This window comes from Calliphora vicina, chromosome 1, assembly GCF_958450345.1.
Source record: "Calliphora vicina chromosome 1, idCalVici1.1, whole genome shotgun sequence".
In the NCBI taxonomy this organism is placed as follows: Eukaryota; Metazoa; Arthropoda; class Insecta; order Diptera; family Calliphoridae; genus Calliphora; species Calliphora vicina.
The window spans coordinates 152,477,880-152,497,986 of NC_088780.1; positions in this window are offsets into that span (position 1 = coordinate 152,477,880).

Consider the following 20,107-nt stretch of genomic DNA (forward strand, 5'->3'; position numbering starts at 1 on the left):
CAGAATCTACAACATTAAGGAACTTAAACAACAGCAGCAACAATAAGGACTTTAAGGATGTTCACCATGCTTTGGAAAAGAAGACTATTTGTGTGCAAATCTAAATGAGTGTAGATGAAAGTCTAAAGTATTGTCTGTGTAAGGGATGCTTGTTAAGCTTTAAGGATATTTTATGTAACAAACAGTTTCTTATATGTGAGTGAGTAATAAACTAATATTTTCTTTATCCTGAAACTTAGTTTTGTTGCAAAGCCTGAAGAATGTATGCTTAAGGTAGAAGCAACAATTTAAAATAATAATAAATGAACACATACATTTTACATTTCAATACGAGTATTAATGTATTTTAACAATTACACGTGTGTTTAAAATTCCACACTTTCTACAGATTTATGGGAAGTATTTTAACACAAAATTGAAACAGTGGTTTGGAGCTAAAACTATTTGAATCTATTGTTTATAGTTTATATTATTACTAGCTAAAAATTCTCGTTTCTAATTGCGTAAAGTATAAGTTTGTTTTGAAAGTATTGTTTATCGATCTCTAAGATCCTGAAATATATTATTTAAAAACGCAGTCCGGTAGTCGAATAGTGCGAGAAATACAAAATAATATTATAATGGTTTTTTACTGTTACACATATTTCAAAACAATATTATTTCAAAATAAATGCCTGTGCATAAGTAAATTTCTACATTTACGTGATTTTTGCACACTTCTGTGCAAAATGTGTATAGAACTGTATTTAAATGTTTTATTATATTCTTAAATAATGACCATATTGCAAACATTTGTAAAATGAACACACACTCATGGCCCAGAGTGTTGAAAAGACAACGACCAAGACGATCTCACTCATGCCACCTCCACGTGTGGCATGTGTAAAGTAATAGATTACAGGCACATTGCAAAGAGTCCAGTTCTTATATTGAAACCGAAAGTGAGGAAATAGCAGAACAAGTATAATGACAAAAATAAGTATTATTTGTTTGGTATTTTATTATTTATGATAATGTTTTGCCATTCATTTGGTTTATGAATCTACCATCTTTATATGAACAGAGTCAGACAGTCTGACCGAAATACAATGTAAGTATTTCAGTGCGTATGAGGAATTTTTTTACACTTATTTTTTGTTGTTAATGTGCCACAATTAAGATTAAGACATGAGATGAGTTTTCTTGTATCATATCCTACATATTTACTTGTTGTTGTTGTCCTTGTATTTGTTATTTTATTATAAATAAGTATGTTTCGTTTGACTCTTACTCTCGGTTTTTATTTATTTTCATTTCCAAATTATCCCTGTTTTAATGGTCTTGTGAATATTCCAAGATATCAATTTTTTCTCGAGCTTATGTTAAGTAGGGAGTATAAGCAAACAAGAGAGATGACAACCGATACAGAATTGGCTTTAACATAGCGTTGGTCTAGGAGGGGGAATATTTGGATATTTGTTTAAAATTTGTTAACAAATTGTAAACTTCTTTCACAATTAGACAATTTAAGCGATATGTCGTATTTTTTAAATTTTTTGGTAAGAATTGGGGTTTACGACCAAGTATAGCCATTGACTGTACTTTAACTTCGGTGTCTCACCCCCAGTAGGAATGAATGTATGATATCCGATCAACTGTTCGAAGCGGTTGCAGTTTTCACTGATGGATCCAGGATGAACTCTGGTACAGGGACCAGGGTTTATATGGCCGACAACAATATTAAACGGTCATACAGACTCTCAGAGATATTCGCGATCATTTAAGTCACGGAGTTTATAAAGTCACACGTCTGTAGTGAGAATTTAACAGATTGCAGGAGAGCTCTGGAAGAGTTATCAGTACATCAGTACCACTGTAACAGATGAACTGACCAGACATGGCTCAGATCTGAACCATAGAATTAGGAACCGGGGAGTAAGACCTCATATGTTTCCTTACTACAGGCTAATCTTTGAACGATTCCGTGACTCCACTCCTGGAATAGTAGGACAGATTGTCAATTGTGCAAATCATTTTGCAGAAAACTGGATACAAAGGCAACCAAAACACTAATTAGGTTGGATATGAGTAGTCTCACAATTCTAGTAGAAGCGATAACCGGTCACTGTTCAATTGGAGCCTTTATAGGAGAAATTTTCAACGGTTTCTGTATGTGTCATCCTAAATAACAATGTGTAAAAAAACTTGTAAAAAAAGTCAAAGGAAATCCCGCAATTCCTAAAAATTGGAGCGAAAATCCCAAAATGGTACTTTTTAAAATTTTTCCCATATGGCCTACATTTCCTTTGGGACTGGGAAAATACTTTGGCAATAAATAGGGAACATATCAAGGTTTCTAAAGCTGCTTTCCGTTTTCTAATCCCAGCTTTGGGATGTTAGAACATGTGGCCCAAAGTTGAAATTTTGATAAAAAAAATAGGTAAATTTCCTAAGGGCGTGAGAAAATAGTACACATTTTTTATAACAAAATGTTCTCCGTAAAGATACCTTACAGAAAACCATAAAATTGTTATATAGTTTTTAATAAACAAAGAGTTAACTCACCTTTTCGCCCAAAAAAACAGCAAAAATCTAATATTTTTTGAATTTTTAAATTTAAAATCGTTTATTTTTGGATCCATAATAGATATTGACCTCAAATCTTTTGTATATTATTGCTAATTTAGCTGTCTAACAAACAAAAGAAATTCGAGTCCATTCGGTCCAAAATCCTATATTTTTAAAAAAGCGGGCCAAGGTATGGCAAGAGTTTAAAATTTCAATTTTGAAATGTCTATTACTCGGAAATTATAAGAGATAAATAGCACTCGATGAGAAACAAAAAAATTCCACGTGTTTAAAAATTTTACATGTCAAAGGTATCCTACTTTGAGACCCCATAGCGCCGCCCCTGGACCATTTGTATGGCCCATTTTAATAACTTAAACTTGAATACTCCTTGGCTCACGTCAAATTTTATCCCGATCGGACCAGCCAAGATTTATTTCCAAAAAATGTTGATTCTGCCCCACAGTGCACGGGCGAATATAAGGCTACAGTAAGTCGGGCCTACAAAGGATCAAAAGCGGGAAAAATATTTTTAACCCGAATTTGTATACCCTACACCACCATATTGGGGAGGGTATAATGCGTTTGTGCAGATGTATGTAACGCCCAACAATATTAGTCTAATACCCACCTTAAAGTATACCGATCGACTTAGAATCACTTTCTGAGTCAAGTAAACGATGTCCGTCCGTCCGTGTAAACCTTGTGCGCAGAGTATTGGTCGCAATTTTGAAGATATTTCGATCAAATTGGGTACATATTATTTTTTGGCCCCAAGAACCAAGCCTATTGAAACTGGCTGAAATCGGTCCATTATTTCACCTAGCCCCCATACAAATGTCCTTCCGAAATTAGACTTTATCGGTCATAAATGTTTAATTTATATATGTATCTCTACAAATTCCGCTCCAAATAAGTTTTATATATACAAAATTCATGTCACAAAATTTTGTTACGATCGGTCCATAATTAGTCATAGCTCCCATATAGAACCGCTTCCGAAAATCACTTTAACGTGCATAAATCGCTTAAAAATTTTGGTATACACACAAAATTCAACAAAGTTAACTTTAATATAGACATAAATTACACGACCTAATTTCATGGTGATTCGTCCATAATTGGTCATAGCTCCCATATAAGGCCCACTTCCGAAAATCACTCAAAAATATAAATTATTGAAATTTTAAAAGAAAAATGTTTTTGCTCTTTTACTTAGTGTAGGGAATTATATGGACGGGCTTGACCGACCATACTTTCTTACTTGTTTTTTTTTAAATGTTTTGTCATAAAATTTTTACCACTAAAAATTGAAAACAAATTTTTATTTTTTTTTTTATTTTTTTTACCTAACATTTTTATTATAAAGCATAATTTAAAAAAATGATTTTAATTACGACTAGTTAACCCTTCACCATGTCTGTTTAGATCAGCATTACAAAAACCCAATATAACCAGTAATAAGTGGTTCATTATTGTCCAGATATAACTGTAAAAAAACGCTTCACTCTTGTAGCGTTCCAATTTGTGTATTTAATTCGGACAGCTTCATGATCAGTGGGGATTTTCTGAAGTCGAAGATTAGTGCCAATAAGCTGCAGGCGACCCATGACTTCAAAGTTATCATAGACAGGCCACCTAACCGGCGGAATCATTGAAAACTGGACCCCTATACAGGACCTTTCAAATACAAAATATTTCAGCTTATTTCATTTCAATATCTGAATCGATATTGTATCGAAAGAACAGTGAAATACAATCTGACAATGTTACAACGACGTAATAAAGTTTGATATAGAGTACCTCCAAATATCATGTATCTGCCAATACATGAGGGTTATATTTAATTTTTGATCAGACATAATAGAGTGAACTATAATTTGTGCAGTCTTAAAATACAGAGGCATCTGAACAATTCCTCTGGCACTTAAAAATGTTGCACCATCACACTGAATTCGCTCATCTTCATTATTTCTGTTTTAAAAAGATATTTGTTTTTCGAAATACATACATGTTCAAGGACGAAGAACTTGCAGGAAACGCCACTGCTTTATTATGAATGTTAAAATGTACTTATAGTTCTTCTTTTTTTGTGGTAAGAGTCGGATATATCCGAGTACATAAAACAAATGTTATACAATTCATATTCTTTATTTCCTATTTATTCTACTGGCCACTACGTTAAAACCAACAGCATGTAATACAACTTTATAAAATATTACACATGATATGGATGAATGGATGGATGGTGGCAGGGAGCTGCGTTTCATCTTTAACATCATCATCATCATGGTATCATACTCATCATCATTCTGATACAAGTATGAATGTGTAAATACAAAATGAGTGTTTAATACATGGGGTTGGTTTGGACTGTTTTGGTTTTGGTCAGTCTTTCTTTTTTTACAGGGGAGTCATCTATTTTTCCTACAATGTTGATGTTTTCCTGTGTATGGTAGGTTGTCAGTTGAAAATGTTGAAATGATTGCAGTAACACGTTGTTTTTTTATGTGGTATAATTGTTGGTTGTTATTGTTTTGTGGGTGGATTGGATTGGTTTGGATGTGTGTGCATTTAATGCCAAAATAATAGTTGTAAAATATTTCATGTAATTTACGCAACATATTCACAGTTTTATTGAGTCCTTTCCACATACACCCAGAGAATTTTGTCTGAATTAATGAGTGACTGACTGTGTTATTTGTGGGTGTAAGCGAGTGTGTGCTGAATTTTGTTTGGTTGTATGTAATAAAATTAATAGTGATAAATTGTTGTGATTAAAATTTATCATAATCATTTTAATGTTCACATATGGACACTAATAGGTACATGTATCTACCATATTTATGATAATAAAAATGCATTTATTATTTATTTTTATTGAATGCTTAATGTTTTATGAACCCGTTGCTAATGGTATGAGGAATGATAAAATGTGGTAATTAGCAGGTAATTATGTTGGAAATAATGGTCATAGAATTTGTAGAACATGTGTAAAAAATAGTGTTAATGGTATTGAGAAAATTACAGCTTTTTTTAATGATGTTAACATGGTAACAGTCCAAGGCAGCGACTGAGGAATGGTACACAAGTCCGCTTTTTTTACAAAAATATATGTACATCTGATTAATATTTTGCACAAATTAGTTCTAAGTAGTCGGAAATTATAGTGTAAAGTATGGCGGAAAACGGGCTACATTTTTCCTTAGTCCCCATACGTGGTCCCCTTCAGAAAATGACTTGAATATTCATAATTGTCTTATAATAAATACCGTGGTGAAATTGGAAATAGGACCAGCCCATAATAATATAAGTCCTATATCAGAAATATATTTGATTATCAATAAATAATTTATATATGGGTAATTCCACGTGAATCGCTATCACGACTGAAAACACAAAAACCCTTGAAACTTTTTTTCAAGATGATTTGAATAGAAGAAAATAATAAAATGTTAATATGTGAAAGTATTTAGATCATATTACAACATTTAAAAGACAAAAATAATAGTTTAAACTGATTATATTTAATTTTATTTTAATGTCTTAGGTATGTTTTAGGCTAAAATTGCGGCGAAAACTAGGCTCCCAATTAGCTTGTAGTATGAAATGAATTTGACTCTGATTGTTTTTTTGCTATTGTCAAATTGTTTATTAAAACCGAATGTATATTTTGTATTCACTTTTTTAGTTTTTGTATACACAGAATATATATTGTTTTATTATAAGAGAAAAATCTGTCAAGTACGGTATGTCACGTACCATATTAAATTTTATTTATTATAAAACCATCCAAAGATTGTTTTTATTTAAATATGACGGATTGCAAAGGAAAAATATTTCGTTTAGTGTAAGAAATTAAAAGATAACATAACGCCTCTCACGATTCTAATATTTTCTCATATTTCTACATGAACCTCAAATGACTACCCTTATTTCGCTCAATATTTTGGACAACAATATTTCGAAAGAACTTTTTATTATTTTAAAATATATTAACCTCTGAATGGAACATAAAGACAAAATTATTTTTCAGATACATACTCTTATTTTTGCAAAATCTATTGCACTCTATATGCGTACAAATGTCACGTACGATGATATGGAATTGCCAATATGTATGTATAATGATATTAATATAAATTTTGATATAAGTCATATACCAAAAAGCTCTTAAAGGAAAAGACCGAAGCTTTCTTTTGAGCAAAAAAAAAAAAAAACAAACAAATAGTCAATTTTGAAAAGGTTTTGATTTTCAAAAAAAAAAAAAAAAAAAATTTGTATGTCTTACAAAACATTTATTTTGATAGATATCTCACTCACAGCCCACTAAGCGACTAAAAAGTTCTTAAAGGAAAAGTGCTAAACTTTCTTTTGAGAAAAAACGTCCATTTTGAAAAAAAAAACAAGTAAGAGAGCTATATTCGGCTGTGCCGAATCTTATATACCCTTCACCAAATTGTACTTCAAAATAAAAATTTTAAATATTTTTAGGTAAACTAAATTTTTTTTCAAAAGTAGTTTTTTCAAATTTTGAAAAAAAAAATTCAAATTGAATTAATAAATTTAAAATTTTTTTTTTTAATTTAAATTTTTTTTTATTTTTTTAATTTTTTTTAAATATTTAGCGGGTTAAAAAATATTTTTTCCTATTTTGACCCATTGTAGGTCCAACTTACTATCTATCTTTATATATACATATTGTTTATATTGAAATCGAGGTTGTCCTGGTTTTTCCTTATATCTCAGTCATTTGTGGACCGATTTTCCCGAATGTTCAAAATGTTTTTAATTTGGAAAAACAAAATTTAAAAATTTTTAATTTTTTTATTTTTTTCGAAAGATTGAAGAAATAGCTATCTAAACTATTTGGAACACATTTTGCTAAGAACAATAGGTAATAAGTTACAAGGATGAGAAAAAACATATGTTTGGTAAAAAATTCAAATTTTGACCGCCTCCAAATCAGAGAGTTAGTTCTAGACCGATTTTGTAGAAAAACCTTGGTGCAAATTCCATCCCGATCGGAAGACATCGATTTCAAAAGTTGGTTCACTTGACATGAAATCCGCCATATACATATTTGTTCTGAAAAAACTATTGGTCATCATACATTGTAAAATATTGAAATAACACACTTCATATCCAACCAAGTAGGGGTTTAGATCTTGTAAGTCTTTTATTTTTTCACATTTTGTCACAACTTTTATGAAAAAAAAAAAATTGATTATGACATAGTTGGGCCAGTCCCCCATAATGGGGGACAGTATTTAATGTTTGTTTGCATTAAACGATACATTACATTTTCAACAATAACCGTGATTACCTTCACCTGTAGAATCCATTTTTAAACGCGTTTGACAGAAGCGTCTACTAGCCGATCTTTCCTGCGGTAGAGTGCCGTTCGTGCGAAGGTAGAGTGCATTCGCTAAGAGATAAGAAGATAGAATAAGAGATTTTAACTTGTTCGAATAATTCGATCACACGTTTAAAATTAATCGAAATATTCGATTAATTTTTTTTTTTTAATGTAAAGAAAATTCTAAATTAAAGTCCATCATTAAATTTTCATCAGAAATATTCTGATCAGATTCCCTCCCGAACAATCTGCAAAACAATTGACTAGCAAACTCTTTGGTTTCCGTTATGGAGCTATGCTTTAAAAAATGTCAGCTGGTTGAACATGAACCTTTTTGAATTATTCTAAGTTAATATTTAGATTATTAATTGCGATTCTGCTAATATTTCGTCAACATATGTTCATGTTTAGACTCTAAAATAAACCCTACACCACCATAGTGGGGAGGGTATTATGCGTTTGTGCAGATGTTTGTAACGCCCACAAATATTAGTCTAACACCCACATTAAAGTATACCGATCGACTTAGAATCACTTTCTGAGTTGATTAAACGATGTCCGTCAGTCCGTCTGGTTGGCTGGCTGGCTGTCCATGTAAACCTTGTGCGCAGAGTACAGGTCGCAATTTTGAAGATATTTCGATCAAATTTAGTACATAGTAGTTAAAGAAATACAATACAAAAAAATAATAATCCAACATTGATTCGAATTCGTTGTCAACTGTTCATGTAGAGACAAACATACATAAAAAAAGTTGAAACATTCGTAAAATGTTAATACGATTAATCTGAAGGTAAAACATAAAATCACTCAAGCGTATATTAACAATTGCAGTAATAACATCAAGTAACAGCAATTGCAATAGCAATAGCAACAACTGCAGCAAGAAAGGCTACAACGACAAAACATCAGTGTAAAAATCAACAACAAAAATCGTAAAATAAAGAACAACAACAAAATTGCTATAAATGCAACTTTTTAAGCGGATCACTTTGCACTTTACATGTACCATGGCAGGGCTAAGAGTAAGAGCGAGTGGGTAAGTGTAAACAATGTTTGCATACAAGTCCGCTGGATTTGTGTGTGTGCTAATAGTTCAACAACCAAACAGTTCCCAAGCAGACCCGACCAGACCGAAACAAATCCAAACGGACGATTAACAGGGTGCGAATGATGCCAATGAAATGTTAAAACCATTTTCTCTCTTTGCTGGCTATTCTTTTGTTATAGTGTGTGTTGATGTAGTTGTTGTTGTTGTTTTGTTATTTACTTAATCGTGTTACCTTCCTTGTATTTTTTTTTCACTGGATTTCTTTTTTTCTGTTTACGTTTGCTTTGTTTTTGTCTTTTGTCAATAAATGGCAACTTGCGTTGCGGTTTTTAACCAAACGAAATTGGTCAAAGTGCATTTGTAAATAAACGATACACAAATATAAACAAATAAACACATACATAAAGTACACACACTCACACACATTCACTTACAGAGAGGGACAAACGGACATTTAACTTGTTCAACTTTAAAAGGACCAACAAACAATTGGATTTGACAATTGCACAATATTCTGAGATCTAACTACTTGCATTGGATTTATGGTAATCCTTTAGATGATCTGAACACCATATTGTGAGACGATCTGCCCATGAATTCAGATGATATTGAGCTGAACACACTGGAAAAAATTGCTTTTATACTAAGGACTGTCAATTTTCATTTGTTGGTAATCTGATTAATATGAATGACGAGAAAAGAGTCCGTAATAAAATTATTAAATATTTTCAACAAAACCCAACTTGGTCCTACAAAAAGTTAGCCAAACAATCAAAGGACTGTCGTCAAACTGATTCCAATGTTATTAAACAGTATCGGGAGAACTTGTCCGTTGTACTGTGGTTCCAAATCAAAATCTAGGTGGACAAAATTATGAAAATCGGTATATTAAGAATTTGGAAAAACTAAGCATTTGCTCTCCTCCAATACAAATGCGTTTTTCAATTGGACATTTCGTTTTCTCGACAGAAGCGCCAGAAGTTTTACAAACTTTTAATCATATTTTCGTTAATTTTTTTTAATATTTTACTGCTTTACTAAATTATATATACATATCTCAATTGTTTTACCATATAGAAATTCATACTTCAAAACATAGATAAACATTGATATAGGCTTTTATTAAGTGTATATCTTATATCTATGGGCCTCTCCATTTTCCTGTTATAGCCCTTTAAACTTGGGACTCAAATATACTGATATTTTTTTTTTCTAAGAATGTTATATAGCTTGCCAAAAAAAGGCCGTCGAAGACCGTCCAATGACTATATACATCATTTAAAGAAACTTCTGGGGAATGTCTTTGTAAAAAAATTGTAGCCGCAATACTTTTTTTAATTTTTACCGAATGGAATTTTTAGAAACATTTTTTTTATTTATTATTGATTTTTATATATCTAGACCCTACTGTAACTTGAAATATAGTAAATACAGATCTTTTTAAAAATTTAGATTCAGAAAGACATGAAAACGTATTATCTTTAATTTTTTATTAATGATTTGTATATGTATATCTAGACCCTACTGTAACTTGAAAAAAAAATTTATATTGATCTATTAAACATTTTTTTTGGAATCGGAGATACCAATTCTACTAAAAATTTAGAGGCCAAAGACAGAGTTCGGAAATTGAAGTCAAATTTTATAAAAACAAGTAAGGAATTATGGTCGGTCAAGCCCGACCATATAATACCCTACACTAAGTAAAAAACATTTTTCTTTTAAAATTTCAATAATTTATATTTTTGAGTGATTTTCGGTAGAGGGCCTTTATGGGGGTTACTATGTTGAATTTTGTGTGTATACCAACATTTTTAAGCGATTTATGCACGTTAAAGTGATTTTCGGAAACGGGTCTATATGGGAGCTATGACTAATTATGGACCGATCGTAACAAAATTTGGTGACATGAATTTTGTATATATAAAACTTATTTGGAGCGGAATTTGTGGAGATACATACATAAATTAAACATTTATGACCGATAAAGCCCAATTTCGGGAGGACATTGTATGGGGGCTAGGTGAAATAATAGACCGGGCTTGGTTCTTGGGCCGAAAAAATAATATGTACCAAATTTTATGGAAATATCTTCAAAATTGCGACCTGTACTCTGCACACAAGGTTTACACGGACAGCCAGCTAGCGGACCAGCCAGACGGACGGACGGACAGACATCGTTTAATCGAGAAAGTGATTCTAAGTCGATCGGTATACTTTAATGTGGGTGTTAGACTAATATTTTTGGGCGTTACAAACATCTGCACAGACGCATTATACCCTCCCCACTATGGTGGTGTAGGGTATAAAAATATAGCTGCTGTATAATGAATGAGGAGACGTATGTTCTGTAAAATTTTTCGCAGCCACCGGGTCAATATTTTTATGTTACTGATGCTCGAGGGAATGTTGTATAAAAGCAGAAAATTTTCCCAAAAAGTTCTTGGTATCGCAAGCATTATACATTTGCGGCAAAAGAAGCCAAACATTTGTTACAAAGAGCACTATGCTTACCATAGTGAGAGGATGCCAAAGCAGGCCAAAAATGAGTGAACACATTAAGAAGACTTATGAATGGAAGCATCCTCTTTTGTAAACACTCTTTGATGTAAATTTCGGTATTTACATCAAAGAGTGTTTACAAAAGAGGATGCTTCCATTCATAAGACTTCTTAATGTGTTCACTAATTTTTGTCCTGCTTTGGCATCCTCTCACTATGGTAAGCAAGGTTTTGAGTGGTACAAGAACAATAATGAGGTATTTGTGCCAACAGAGGCAAATCCTCCAAATTGCCTGGAGCTAAGGCCAGTGAAGAGATATTGGGTGTTCAAAAGTGTAGTGGATTTTAAACGGAAATGGACTAGTGGTTCGAATAAGGTGACAGAAAGCTCTATAAAAAAAGGGTTTCCGGAAATGTTCATAGATCCATCACTATTGATTAGAACTATAAAAATATTATTTTTTATAAGTTGTAATAATAATTTCAATTAAATAAAGAATAAAATCAAAACTGTAGGTTTAGCGGTTTCTTTTTTTTTGTGTGTTAAGATTTTTTCGATTTCAGTCCTTATTCATACTAGTGAAATTGCCAAAGAATAGTGGTCGCTTGGTGGCATATACATTTGCATGTAATTTTTTTTCTTTGTGCAATTTGGTAATGTTTAGAACAGAAATTTATCTGTTATCTGACCTTTGACCTATCTAATTTTGTATAGAATAAATACATAGAACGAAAGGACAGTGAAATATTAATGAAAATTAAAGAATTAAACAAAATTACTTTCTATTACAATATTCAATATTACAATAACTAAAAATATGGCAATACATTCTCATGAATTAGGTTTTTAACAACAGATTTTGGCTCTTATTTACCTATCTTGTTGCCATCTGTGGCCCCCAATGTCAAAAATTCCTTTCCTAAATGCTGAAAATTTTATTGAAAATTGCAATTGTAATTTTTTGCAATTTAATTAATTTTTTATTTTTTCAAATATTTATTTCTTTTAGCAATAGCTCCAAATTTCAAATAAAATGTGAAACCTCTAAGTGTTATCCAATTATTGCAGTAATATGTGATTTTTTTGTATATATCGAACAATAAATCACATGTTCACAGCTTTACATTAAAAATAAGATAGTAAAAGTAGATGAGGAGCTGTGGACAATTTCATACTTAGAAACTTTAGGGAAACATTCAAATTAAATTGTGTTTGCTGGGTATGCAAACATACACACTTGCACACTTGGATAGATACGCAGCAAATATCAAATTGTACTGGTAGGATTTTTGTCAGTATAGAAATAACGAAAAGGTGTTTGAACTGGGGTGGGGTTTTTAACTTTGTATATCTATCCGCCCGTCCGTCCGTTCGTCTGTCAATCTATCAGCAAAACTGTATGTGTTGCTGTTTGTGTACCAAGGGGGTACGTGTATTGCAATGTATTGTGTAAATATGTTAGTGACAATTGCAGAACATTTACACAAACATTAAAGGACAAATAAACAAACATTTGCAATAAACAAACACATTTACACTTTATACACACATGCAGTTTTACACTTGTGGTTTTTTTCACAGAAAAAAAAATGTATAAAAAGAAAATAAAACTTATCCACATGCATAAAACAAAAGAAAATAAAACCAGCTGTTGATGATATTTGAGCAGATAATTTATACAGTTTCTGTGTGATTCTTCTGGGTTCGTTTTTTTTTTTGGTTTGGTTTGGTTTTTTGCTTCTGCAACGTTGACAAATTTTTAATGCTTCATTGAGTGATTCGATTAAATGTGTTTTCATTTTGTTTCTTGTATTTTTTGAGGGGGCATTTGTCTAAAAATCATTTGTTTCGTTTATTTTAGTGATCTCGTGGGTAAAACTCAACAAGAGCTTGCAAAAAATCAGCAATTTCAAAATATTTTAAAGCAGCAGGATTCATTAAATATCAGGGGAATTGTGTATCAAACGAATTGAAACCGAGAGATCTTGAAAGACGATTTTGCATGGTCGAAATGATGTTTGAACGCTATAAAAGAAAATCATAGCTAATGAAATGCTCTGTAGTTGGTGGGAGCAAAAGGGTCCTATCTATTTGTTTCGTTCTAAGCAGAACGCTCTCTCTGTGATACGCTTCACTTTGGGACAGAGTATTCGCAACTGGTTTGATTCGTTGTAGGCCTCAAAAGATGAAGAACACTTTTGTGTAATTTTTACGTTTTCCTAAATTCTCCGGAAATTTATTTAAGAAATTATTTGAAGTTGATCTGATAAATACTTGTAAAACGAGGACTTTTTGAATTTCTCGGCTCTTAACTGAAAGGGAAACACTGCTCCTGTCAACAGTCATCCGTCATTTGATTCTTGCCAAAATTTTAACAAACAGCGTCATTTAGTTTGACAGACATTGATAGCAGACTACTTCGAGACTTGAGGAGAAATTGGAAAAAAGTAAAAAAAAACCATCACTCAAATATAGGCTAAGTTTGATATATACTATGGGAACTCTGTACCATCAATTTCAATGGTAAAATAGTGGTTTACTGAATTTCATTATGGCCGTATAAGCACGGAATATGCCAAATGTTCTAGACGCCCAGTTGAGGACTCTCCACCCGAAGCAATTGAACAAAATCGTAATATATTGTAGGCTGATCGGAGAATGAAAGATCGAGAGGTTTCAAATTTTAATGATCACTTGGGTATGAGAAAACTTTCTGCAAGATGGTTGCCGCGTTTGCTCACAATCGGATGCACAAAAGTGCTACGAAATGCTCCCTCTTCCACACTATTCTCCGGATTTAGCCCGAGTGACTATTTCTTGCTTCCAAACCTGAAGAAATATCTCTCCTCAAAGTAGCTAAAAATATTTTTTTAAAAAATCTGCGTTTCATTCAAAAAGGCATGGACTTTTTCACCTACCCACGTACATAAAAAGCCAACTGCTCGTAACTTTAAGATGGATTCTCCTATATGTTCCTTAGTGCAATAATTTATTATGATAAATTCATACAATATCAAAATTAATTGAAAACATTTAGCACAAAACTACATATCTCACAAACAATTTTATATTTTCAAAAAAGACTTGTGGCGATACTAATAAATTTTATTTACTGCAAATATTTGTATGCAAAGATAAACAATAGAATATTTAAACTAGTGTTACATTCAAAATCCACAATTAATATTGCGCGAAATAAAATCACAAAACCTCACATGAGGAATAAATTCATAAGAGAAACACTGCAGGCTAAAATATAGAATGTTTTATGTTCTAAAAATAAACACAATTGGGGGATTCAATTGGTCTACTATTGGGTCATATTGTCATAATGTCCTAAAATATTTTTTTAGTTTAAAAAAATTTTTGTTGTGTTTCAAACAAAAAAGTTATAAACTAATAAGAATTTTTGAACTATGTTTATTGTTTTGTCATAAAATAACACTTATTTTTGTTTGAAGCACAACAACTAAAATAATATTTCAGGACATTTTGACAATACAACCTAATAGCAGACCGTTTGAATCCCCCAAATATCAAAATAAACAAATAAATTTCTATTTACACTCGCACAGCCACTCAAGCCAAGGACATTATGAAAGCAGCAGTAGCATTAAAAGTAACAGCAACAAGGATAATAACAATAGTAGTAATAATAATATTAATAATAGCATATTAGTGCAAATAAACCCAAAAAAATATCATGCTCAACAACAAAAACTTCAATTACAAATGTTTGTCATACGAATAGAAAACACCCTTGATTTTTAACAAAATCAACACAAGTTTTAAGGATAAAAATCCAAAAAAACAACCAAATAAAATCTGTAACAACAATAGAAAAAAGGACATTAGAGAAAATACAAAAACATGGAAATCAAAACAAATACCACATGCTAAGAAGCATGAACCAAAACCAGACAAAAAAATAGACAATCAATAAATTTATTGGCTTTTATCACTGATGTCAAAATAATTTTATTATTTGTTATTGTTGATCTCGGAAAAACAAACAACTGTTGGCAAAACCAAACAAACAATAGCCGTTGCAAAATTAGACAATGCAAATATGTTTTAGTAATGACAACAACCAACTAAAATGCACTTTCAACCAATGAGTATATCACACACAAGTCACTTTTATTTACAGAAATTCAAGGGTGAGTTTTATATTGTTTTTTTTGTTTCTATTTTTAATTTATGTTGCAAATTGCAATGATACGAGTTGTTATAGCAGCAGACATTAATTTTGCTTTATATTTTTAATACTCTTCGGTGTAAGAGGATTATTGTTGGATTTTATAGGCGGATTTGGGCGAGAAATATTATTGTTAATGTTCACTTTGCATTTGTTCAACAAATTTTGTTGAAAGAAATCAGTTTATGGAAATTTTATTAATCTAGCGTTTGTTTTGTGTAATACTATTGATATGGCAGATTACAGTTTTATAGATTTTGAGATAAATAAAAAATGTATGTAAAATCGGACTTTTTTGCTTTTCTAAAAATTATAGTCCTCATACATAATCCCCCTCAGTATTATAATAATTCATAACGTGATGGATACAAACAAATTTCATATGAACCTGAAAAGTTCTACCAACTTTTGTGAGGATCGGTCCACAATTGACGATACTCCCCATATAACCCCTATATCAGAAAAATATTTTATTGTCAATAAATAACACTGTCCAACAAATTGAGACTTTTTGATTGGAACAGAATAGCGACCATATAATTCTGAAAGGGCATGTTGAGTAGATCATTTTTGTAGTCCAGGTGGTCGGAAAAAAATGTGGTTTTCATTTTTTGATCGAGGGAGCATTATACTAACTGAAAAAAATGTTGTAAGTTAATGTCTAAGAGAATTCTTATTGTCAGAGTTATATTGTGGAATTTTATGGGGATAATTTTTTTGGAAGATCTTAACCCTCTAGCTCCTTTCCTTTGGGGTCAATTTTACCCTTTTTTCGAGCAAATGAAGAAAAGTCCTTTCAAAAAGGACATTTAAGGATTAAAATATTCGACGAAAATGTTTGCCGGAAAATTTCAGTGGGGGTCACCAAAGATACCAAAGATTTAGATAAAGCACTTTACGCTTAATTAGCAAAATTGCACGCCACCTTGGGTCTCACATTTTTTAAAAAAATCGCCAAAAATCTATTTATAATCCGAATGAGCTGATATTTAAAATATAAATAGCCCTAGAGAAGATCTACAAAAATATATATACATATGTAGATTATTAATTTCAAGTCAAGAGTTATTTAGGTTTATTTATTTACTTTTTTTAATTTTGTTCGATCTTTTTTTAGTTTTTTAGATATGTTGGGCCTACGGTGGTTCGAAATTGTTTTTTAAAAATATTACCTATATTCGCGATAAAATTTCGAATACTATAAAAACAACTTCCTAACAGTCATGTCGTCCCTATAAAAAGTTACACGCATCCAAAGTTGGTACATGTAAAAATGGCCTTGCTTTTTTACGTTTTTTCCCAAAAAAGTCCCTATATATTTTCTTTTGTAGAAAAAAATTTTCTTTTTTTCTTTTGTGTGTATACCAACATTTTTAAGCGATTCATGTACGTTAAAGTGATTTTCGAAAGCGGGTCTATATGGGAGCTATGACTAATTATGGACTGATCGTAACAAAATTTGGTGACATGAATTTAGTATATATAAAACTTATTTGGAGCGCAACTTGTGGAGATACATTTATAAATTAAACATTTATGACCGATAAAGTCCAATTTCGGAAGGACATTTGTATGGGGGCTAGGTGAAATAATAGACCGATTTCAGCCAGTTTCAATAGGCTTAGTCCTTGGGCCGAAAAAATATTATGTACCAAATTTGATCGAAATATCTTCAAAATTGCGACCTGTACTCTGCGCACAAGGTTTACATGGACAGCCAGCCAACCAAATTTCATCAAAATCGGCCCAAAAATATACAACATTTCGAACATTTCGAAATCTTTGCAAGAGAAATTCCAAATATTGAAAAATTTTACCTTTGACCTTCACGATTTAAGGGTTAACGTCTTCCGATTTTAGTAGAAGTTTCAGAGTATATTTAGAATTATCTGGACTATAATATTCTGAATAAGTTTGGCGTAAAATTCATAAGAGTAAGGAAATAGAGCTCATTGGCCTAAAAATTGTTTTTTCTTGAAAATTTCAAAATTTAAATCGCAGGTACGGAAAAACTATAAGAGATATTTTCATAATTTTTTCACATTTTTATTCCCTATTATATTCTTAATAAATCCCAATGAGATGATCACAAAATTCTGAAATTTGTTTAACAAAATTTTTAAAAATTTGAAAATGGAGTTTTGAAACTGCCGTTAAAAAAATTGTATTTTTTTGTTCATACCTTAGAATAGGTTAAGGGTATCCTACGAAGACAAAAACTCATATACAAGTAAATATGGACATATTTTAAGTAAAAATGAGCTTTTATTTTAATATTTCTCAAAATATGTTAATTTTGTTCCTACATTTCTTGTTCTAGTGGCCTGAGACACGTTAATGGTCTGGCGAATTTTTAATTACTTTAACATTTTTTGACCGATTTCTGTTTTTTATGTCTCATTAGAACGACAATTACGTACACATTTCGCTTCTTTTAAACTAATTGTAAAAGTAATTTTTTAATGGCAAAATTTTTACAAAAACTGAAAAAAAAAATGCCTTTTTTCCCCTTGTAAATGCATCTCAAAACTTCAGAGGGCTTGCTGCACGTCTTAACCCCAACCGATTTACCTAAAATTTTTTCAGGATGATTTTTTTACTAATGTTCACCAAACTGGAGGGTGAGAGTGGCCAAAATCCAACTTTCGTTTATTAAGGGCCACCCTAATATAGACCCGCTTCCGAAAATCACTTTAACGTGCATAAATCGCTTAAAAATGTTGGTAAACACACAAAATTCAACATAGTTAACTTTAATATAGACATAAATCACACGACCTAATTTCATGTTGATCGGTCCATAATTGGTCATAGCCCCCATATAACCCCACTTCCGAAAATCACTCAAAAATATAAATTAATGAAATTTTAAAAGAAAATTTTTTTTTGCTCTTTTACTTAGTGTAGGGTATTATATGGTCGGGCTTCACCGACCATACTTTCTTAGATTTCAAAGAGTGCCGGGTGAAATATTGTGACACTAGGTGTAAATGTTAAGTGCTGAAAATTTTAACCAAATCGGACATCGATTTCGGTACGCGCATCGAGGTCAAAGTTCAAATATGTGCAAAATATTACTATTTATATGAAATAAATAGGCGAAACTCGTTAATTATCTGCATTCTTTTTCCAGAAACATTACATTAAACAAAAATTTTTGAAGACTAACTCTGTATCTCCTTTGGGTCAAAATTACCCAAAAACTGTATTATTGCTAAACTTCGGAAAAATGCAAATTTTTCAATTTTTGTAAAAATTTTGTTACTAAATAAATACTTTTGCAATTGAATGCAAAAGAATGAAAATGTGTACATAATTGTAGTTGTAATGAGATACAAATGACAAAATATGTTAAAGTTATTACAAATTCCCCAGACTCTTAAAGTGTTTCAGCCCACTTGAACAACATATTTAGGAAAACAACATAACATATTTTGAGAAAAATTAAAATAAAAGCTAATTTTTAACTTGAAACTTCACTAATATTTTAAACAACATGTTTCTACAACACATACAACAATTCTAGAGGGGGGACGGTCAAAATTCACAAATTTTTGGAGCACTCTAATGTACATATAACAAAATTGAGATAAGTGGAGTTAGGCCTTTTAGCTTCCGACATATCCATATATACAAAATTACTTCACGCGAACTTTAAAGGTTGACTCATAGAGAAAACATACATAGTTTTTTTTCAGTAATGCATTCTCAATCTCAACACTTAGGTTTTTGACAACTGAGTTAGGTCTTTGATATACATATGTATGTGTATTTATTTATGGTTTAATTTATTTAAAAAAAAAAGTTGATTTTAAAGTCGACGAATGTTAACGTGATTTTATCACAATTTAAATTTGTTCAATGACAGCTTGACTATTTAGCAGAAATTTAAAATGTTTTGCTTTAAAAATATTTAAAGGTTTTTCAATAAATTCGAAAAATTATAAAACTTTGTTAACAATTCTTTTATTTTTAAAATTTTTAACAAAAAAATTTTAAAATATTTAAAATTAATTTGTTAATTAGTTTTAATTATTTTTTTGTTTAATTATGTTCATAATTTTCCATTAAATTTATAATATAAATAATTATTTAAATAACACAAAATAATAACTAACCTTATTTGTATTGATGTCTCGGCTTCATTATTCTGTATCACATTCGGCTTTTTCTTCAATGCTAATTTTAATGTCTTGCAAAACAACAAACACAGTTGAATGCATTCTAATGATGACGTCATCACTACACTTGTCTCTTTAACACAATTCTTTTACTCACAATAATAACAACAACAAAAGAAATCGAGCAAAATCAAAAGCAACAATTGAAAATGAAAACAAACACAATTTTTCTTCAAACAAAATAACAACACACACTTATTTACATGCATACTTAAATTGTATGTAATTGAACAAATTGCTGTATTTAAATTTAATAAATATTTAAGGAA